The sequence below is a fragment of the Parasteatoda tepidariorum genome, chromosome 2 (genome assembly GCF_982258835.1).
Source record: "Parasteatoda tepidariorum strain Cologne lab strain chromosome 2, Ptep-v5.0, whole genome shotgun sequence".
Lineage (NCBI taxonomy): Eukaryota > Metazoa > Arthropoda > Arachnida > Araneae > Theridiidae > Parasteatoda > Parasteatoda tepidariorum.
Window position 1 is genome coordinate 7097932 of NC_141756.1, and position 8387 is coordinate 7106318.

The window sequence follows — 8387 nt, forward strand, 5'->3', positions numbered from 1 at the left end:
AAAAAAACGTAACTCTAGTAAACTACAATATAAATACTAGGTTAAACCATTCATTTTATATTTTTCGTTCATATGGTAACGGTTTACTGGAGATCATTAAAGCACATTTAGTAAATTCTTATTTTTTACATATTTAGTAGATTAAGACACATTTAGTTAAAAGTACAAAACTGAAGAGTAAATTTAACCAAATGAATGGTTTTTATGAAATACTCTAAAATATCGTGAAGACATTTCCCATCTTTACCACATCTATCAAATTCTATTGCATTTTACTAGAGTCAAATTATTTTGTTAATTTTACGAAAATCATTACCAAAGTGCATCGGTAAAAATTACCGAGCTTTTTTATGTTGCTATTCAGCCAGAAACATGGTTAATTTTGCCATATGCTGGTAGTTTTGACCATACTTTTTTCTCGATATAAATACAGTTATTTCCTTCTTCTATTGTTATTTTCTTCACTTAAAAAAGATTTAAATAAAAATAAATAACTTAATACCCATTGGAAATAATATTTGACTTTAAATAGCATCGTAATGTTTTCTTTTAATTTTGTTTTAAATTTTTTTTTATGAACACAACATTGAGAATATTGAAATTCATTTTATAGTGATTAAAACTAAGGGTGCTAAATAAATTACTCCCTGGAACGTTTTACTTCCCAAGACTACTTCAAAGAGCTATTTTTATTAATAATCACTCCCTGGAATGTCTTAACTCCTTTACATATTTTTAAAAGCTGCTTTTATTAATAATCAGTTAATCACTCACTGAAACAGCTTACCTCCCATAACTATTTCTAAAACCTGTTTTTATAAATAATCACTATATGGAACGTCTAACTTCCCTTAGTTATTTCATGAGGCTATATTTATTAATAGTTACTCTCTGAAACAATTTAGCTCCCATAACTATTTCGAAAAGCTGCTTCTAGGGAATAAAAAACAAGGAATTTTAACGATGTTTGTATTTAGTATCATATGCGAAATAAAGAAAAAGGAAAGTAATGTTTACAATGAACTTATAGTTAATTACTTTACTTAGCAGCACCATAATTACTTTCTTTTCCCCAGAAGTTTTTAACAATGTTTCAAATGAAGAAAAACATCCCAATCAACATATTTTCTTCTTAAAAAAAGGTTCACAAACACTTTTCGAACTTATTCTAATTCACGTTTTACAAATTTAAAAGTCATTGACATTTTCAAAATTACGACTTTAAACATAATTTTTTGTCCAAGAATGAATAAAGAAAATGAACGAAAAAACTTTTAAAGTATGTAAAGAAAAAAAAGTTTCTTTTTTCCCTTTTAGAAACAAAGCCTACTCCATTAGTTCATTAAACTCGTGAAGAAAACAGGGAAATTTTATCTATATGGAACGTTTAATAACTATTGTGATAAAAGAAAAGAATAGTAATATTTATGAATCAATTTAAATTCTTTCTATTGTTTGAAAGTGCTAGAAATAATATCTGATTGTAATTGATTCTATAGATAAATTTATATAATTCGCAACTTTATGTTACCATTTAAATAATACTTTGAAACTATGTTCGTTAATTGCTGGCGAACTATCTTGTTTTAAAAATTGTAATGCTTTATCGAAACGATATTACATTTATATAATTCATTGATTCAAGATCTATTATTTTTAATTAATTTTAGATTCTGAATTATGTATATGGCGCAAAGTGTCTATGAAAAAAAAAAACGTGGCAAACAATTGCCCTATATTTATATAAAGAAGAAAAACCTTTGACCTATTTTTTAAACATTAAGAAAATTCTCCAATATCAAATTGTTTAGGACCATAAAAATATGGGGAAACTGAGAACATGAATTTTCAAGATTTTAATCTAATTAGAAAATCCCACTAAATTGATGATTTTTTTTGATTGATGATTTGAAGTTACATTATGTTTTTATTAATTCATTTTCGTGTTAGGATACATTTTCATAATTTTTCTATCACGTTTGTAACTACGGAATCTTGCAATCCGAATTTTGAACATTTTCTGAGTTGCTTGAATGTTTAAATTTTAACGAAAGCTGTACGCCTTCAATACGTCTTACATTTGTTTAATGATCGATACAAGCAGTGTTTAGCATGATTTCATCACCAAGTTCAAGGAATTTATTGGGACAATTTCACAAATCAAAATTCCAATCACTTTCAGATCAGCTATAGCACTAAACTTTCAGCTCTAGCTCTGTTTTATAGCATCATAAGTTTCGATCATTTCCAGAACACTATAATCATAATTTATGATAATATGACCAACATTAAGATTTATCTTCAGTCAAAATGACCACTACTCTTATTTTAGCTAAAGAGTGCGAACTGTAACTGTTATTCGACGACCACGAAACCTTCGATCACTTCCAGACAAATACTACCAGAATTTAGCATCATATTGTCACTAATGGAAACTATCAGCAGTAGAAAGTTTGATCAATTTTTGACCAGCTATAATGATAAAATATTAAATCAAGTTCAGTTTTCTATAGGAATGCAAATTTCGATGCTTTTTGACTGTTAAGTCGCATAATTATTTATGTCCCCATGAAATTTAGCATCCATTTTGTCCGCCTTCTGACTACACAGAGAAAAAACTCCTGATAAAATTACCATTCTGGATAGTAAAGACTTTCCTGGGGGAAAATCATAATACCGATTAATAAAAAAATACACGATAAAAAAGAATTTGTTTGGTAATTTTTCCATTCATATGGTGACGGTTCACCAGTTTACTGGACAAATTATAATTCTCTCATTATCACACATTTAATAGAAAATACAAAATTAAAAAGCAAATTTAACCAATTAAATAGGTTTTGATATTACCTGGAGTATCATGATATTATTATTACATTTTACTACATTTACCAAATTTTATCACATATTAAAAAACCATATTTTATTGTTCACTTCACCAAAATCATTACCAAAACGATTCGTTAAAAATAACCGAGCTTTATGTTGTTCCCATAGAGCCAGAAACACGAAAAGTTTGCAAAAATTCTAGTAGTTTTCGGTTTTTCTCAGTGTAGCTAAATTGTTCACATTTCAAGTGGTACTTTGCTCCTGATATACAACTATCAAGTTATAATAGCTTTTTAAATAGTGCAAGTAATAAATATTTTTGTTTTCCACTTTGTGGAAGGCCGACATTTTGATGACATTCCGTCAACAAGCTGACAAATGGGGAAGGAAGAACAGAAGAGAAATAAATATAAATTAATATTTTCTGCTTTTTTAAGCGAAATAAAAAGGTGAAAGGAATTCTATTTTTGCCTGACAAAAAACAAAACACGTTGGGCTCATTACTTTAATTTAGTCTGTCCACACTACTTCCTTAAAAATGCTAAGTCTTAACGCTTTTCATTTTTGGATTAACAAATTATTTTCTCTTTTTTAGCTGATTTTAAAGCATGATACCTAAGAGCATGACATAAAAACTATTTATATTATCCATAGTAATTTAAACCATTTGTTTTAAATTATTTTTCAATTTTGAATTTTTTACTAAATGTGTAAAATAAAAACTATAATTTAAGCACAAAAATTTCTCGTAAACCCTTACCATATGAACGGAAAAATTACCAAACGAATGGTTTAAATACCGTATGTTTTGGTTTTTATTATAAGAGTTAAGGAATTTTTTCTTAGTGTAGTTTATAAGTCCAGACAATTCTTTTTAGCACAATAATGTTCATAACTGTAAATTAAATTTTGTTTCGTGCTTAAGGCACTCAAATTTTGTTCGTTTACGGTTTTTATTTTTTTGGCGAAAAAAACTTCAAAGAATTACCTTAAAAAATGTCATATATTAAAATTTACAAATTGATGTTCTAGCCACCATTGAAATAGTATTTCTTATATTACTAAACGACAACTGACGTTTGGGAAAGTAATGCAAAATGACAAAAAATCCGTTAATATTTAAAAAAAAATGTATTCTTATAACTATTGACTATTGAATGGCAGAATAAATAAAAAAAATACATCATTTAAATAACACAAAAATAAGCAAAGCTTAAAGCAAACGTAAACTAAAAAAAATTCGAATTAATTTTCCTACAAGATTCATCACATGTTACAAATTTCTCTCCTTATTAAAAAATAGTCTGGGCCGCCAACACCTCCGCTGCTTTGGTTGTTCAACTTTACTTTACATTTTGTTTTGCCGCGCAAAGATTATAAGAATTATTAACCTGAAATTACTAAGGTGTGTAAGAGTGTGCACAAGGATTGCGACGAAGTAAAAAAAAAATTGACACTCAATAATTTGTTATCAGAATTATCAACTGTTAACCTTGATGGAAAAATTATCAAAAGGGCTGCTCTACTGGCCGCAGAAATGCAACCATAGAATTAAAGTTTGGGTTGCTAAAAAGGCATCATTTGTTTATGAACTTTACATAAAGATTTTATTTTCGAAGTTCAAATTTGTTTGAAAGTTATTGCAATTTTAAGTATTTTTCTTTTACACTTTTTATTTGCTTTACGTTGCATTTTGCCTTGCTGCTCAAACTTCATTAGACATAGAAACTTAATTACAATGATGCATTGGAAAATGTACAAAGAGTTCTGTGGAATAAAAAAAATTACGATTTGATTATTAAGAGTCGTGGTCGCTCAGGGGATAAAGCGTTCGCCTTCCAATGAGGCAACCGGGGCAATAATGTTTGATATAATAATTTATAGAGTCGGAGTTACATGGACATATGGAGTTTTCAAACCCAATTTCAAGTTAAAAAAACTCTTAAAAGCAAAAACGAATGCATATATTGCACATATACTTTTTTAATATAATTTTCTAGAATAAAAAATAGGTTTTTATATGACTGTTTTTTTGATAAATAATAAAATCGTTAAAGGGTTAAAACTATATAATGAAATTCGAATTTAGAACACAGGTAAGAATTAAAATGTCGTCGAATATGAAGAACTTTTTTATTTAGCAGAAACTAGAAAAAAAATTAGCAATCTAAGCATAAATCTGTCTACTTTTTGATTTTTTTACCATATTTTGAAATTTATAATTATTTAACATTCACGTTACTCATTAACATTATTTTATATCCCATAATTCAAATATACGCTTATTTTAACAGAATATTCTTTTGGTAAAAAATAATTAAATGTAGGTAGCTCAGATTATAGATATGAAAATCATATTTTATTTAGTCAAAAATAATTTTTTTTATCTTTCCAAAGTTCTTCTTGCAATTATGTTTCGATGCCAACATCATAACTTTCAAAAAGTAAATGATTCAAACAGTAATTAACGAAGTAAATTTAAATTCAAATAATTTTTCATCCGTCATTTTTGCCAGATTTTTAATTCTAAATATTCTCACGACCTCCCAAAATGGCCAATCATAATTCGATCTCTTTTCTTTTCTTCGGGATAAATTGCTACGGTGAATAGAAAAAAAGTTAAATCATTATTTTTTTTTCAAACATTATAATGCGTATGATATAGAACCAATCTTCCAAGGATCATTTTCGCCTTCGTGATCCATGCATTTCGCAAATGGTTTTCAGTAGTAGCTTGCAAAATTTCAATTAATTCCAAACGTGTGAAAACAATGATACTATTGTTTCTACAAATCACCAATAATAAAAATAATGACAAATACAATAGCACTCTCTTGATTCTGTTTTAAGTTCGTAGACTTACAATTTTGTTGAGGAATTCGAAAAAAAAAATACTCGGTATAAATTTAATTTAGTTCAAAATATAATCTATATAGTATTCAAATAGTATTTGAAATATTGTGAATGTCATTTACCAATTCTATTCAATTATTTCTGAAATAGTTTTTTTTATTGTATTTTGTGTGCGAAATTTTCTTCTTAAAAATATGTGTGAAGAATATTAAAAGAATGAAAACATTAAAGAATATCAGTCCAAATTTATTGATAACAATAAAGGCAGAAATATTTAAACTAGAAAAAACGAAAAATTAAGCAAAAATATTTTAACTATTAGGTAAATACAATAAAGATAAATACAACCATTGATGAAAAAATTTTAGGTCTTACATATAGCTAATAAATGAATACTTATGAAATGAATCAGTTTTACATTTGAAAACTCGTAAACAAGCAATAAATTTCATAAAATTATTTCATTTGATTCGATGTAGAAGATTTCCCTTGATTGCATTGTCGAAGAACTATTTTAATAGAAAATCATTTACGTTATTGTCTGTTATTATAAAGGTTCAATTTCTATTAATTTTTAAAATAAAAGACTTTTTCGCTGACCTGAATGAGTATTTCAAAAAGCGCGGTATTTAATAAAGACTCGGTATTTCATAAAGACTTGGTTTTTAAGGAAGACTATTGGTAAAATCAACACTGAAATATGGTTATATTACTGTGCTGTTCGGTAGTACATATGGTAAAATTTAGTAATTTTATCCTGATATTTTAAAACATAGCATGCATAAAAACTATTACATTTCCGTTACATAGCCACACAACCATTACATAGCCATAATTACAATTTCCGATAAGCCATTTGAATTGATTAATTAAACTAATAAAATTAAATAATGAAATAGGATTTTAAAATTGTTATGAAGAATAAAATTAGGAATAAAATATGGTTTCATAATGTTTGAAGAAATTCGGTGAATGTGGTAAAACTTGATAATTTTTCATGATATTATCGAGCAGGCAAAAAGCCATTTCTTCGGTTAAATTTACTTTTCAATTTTGTATTTTTTACTAAATATGAATAACTTTAAACTCTAAATTTCCATCAAACCATTACCAAACAAACGGAAAAATTACTAAATAAATGGTTTAAATACCGTATATACTAATTTTATTTATTAAGGTTATGTTCTTGTTTTTTCATATATGTCATTACTGAACAGTATGTTAATACAGCACATTTTCTAGATAACAATTGTGTAATTGATTGCAGAAAAACCTTTACATTTCTACCTCTGTAATATCGAAGCATTTTTTTAAAAAATTTTAACAAAATTTAACATACTTAAAAATTTTTTTAGTATTTTTTAATAATGATGATTTGAAAGTTCCGTAAAATTTAAGTTCTACCATCTGTAATAGATAAAATTGTTCACGAATAGTTTTCAGATGAAAAATACATCTCCGTACGAATTTTCAACCCGAGTAGCAAGCACCACTTGGCGTACGTTTCTTGAAAGTCCTCCTTCATCCATCAACCTTCATTCTCTATCAACCTTCATTCTTCTATCACCTTCGTCAATTTTTAGCAATGAGCCGTGGTGGCTGGATTGGGTTCAAAAACACAAGGTTACGGAACTGAACATTAGTCGACTGTTCAACGATGGTTATAAAATAAAATAAAATAAAATTTCGAGTAATGAGTCGTGGTGGATCAGGGAATACAGCGATCGTCTCCAAATGAGGTGGCCTGAGTTCGAAACCGGAGATGGTCGGTCGATTATGAATTCACTGTACCAAACTGAATCCTCTGACTCTGAATAGGTGGAGTCTTGTTCGGAGTCATTAGATAAGTTTTGTAATATTAAACATGTCTCACTTTTATTTCTACGATTTGGCGAGAATCTCTTGAGGTATCTCCATTTTAGGGGGAGTCTGTTGGCCACTTACCAATAATGCTTTTGGCATTATTGATATATGCCCTAAAGACTCCCTTTAAGATATTTTTGGCCCTTATTCATTTTACCCGTATTCATCTGTGAGGTAAGATGAAAAAAAAGAGTAAAACATGGAGATCATACTTGGGAACTTTTTCTTTTTGTTGAAGAATTCAAGTTTGCAATTTTCTCAAATTCTTGGCCATAGCTAGAAGGTCGAAATCGCTATAATTGTATGCGCATTTTTAAAATACGTAATAAAGGTATTTTTAGATAATAAATCTATTGCGCATTTCTTGATATATTTGACTGGGTACACTGTTTGTTAAATGTCACTTTTTTCATGTTTTTTTTACCTTGCAGCTTTTAAAGTATTTTTAGAATAATCTTAAATTTTGAAACATTTAGTATTTAACATTTTACTAGAAACAATATGTTGACGAAGGCGATGCATTTGACATCGCCGGAAATGCTCATTTATGTTCACAAAACATTTTTGATTCCGGTTGGAAGGAAAAAATCGTGAATATCATGATATCCGGTTAGAAACCTTTTAACTAGAAGTGTAATATTTAAGTGATAAAAAATCATTTCGAAGAATTATTGCAATTCTCATTGCATCCAAATTATCACATTTGTGCAATTATAGAAATTCACAACTATATAAAACTGTTACAAATATCACATTTGTATTTTCTTCTGTCAGTGGCCGAACAATATCGTTCTGTGTTTTATATTAAGTTAGTGGTGATTTTTCGAACATCGTCCCCAGAC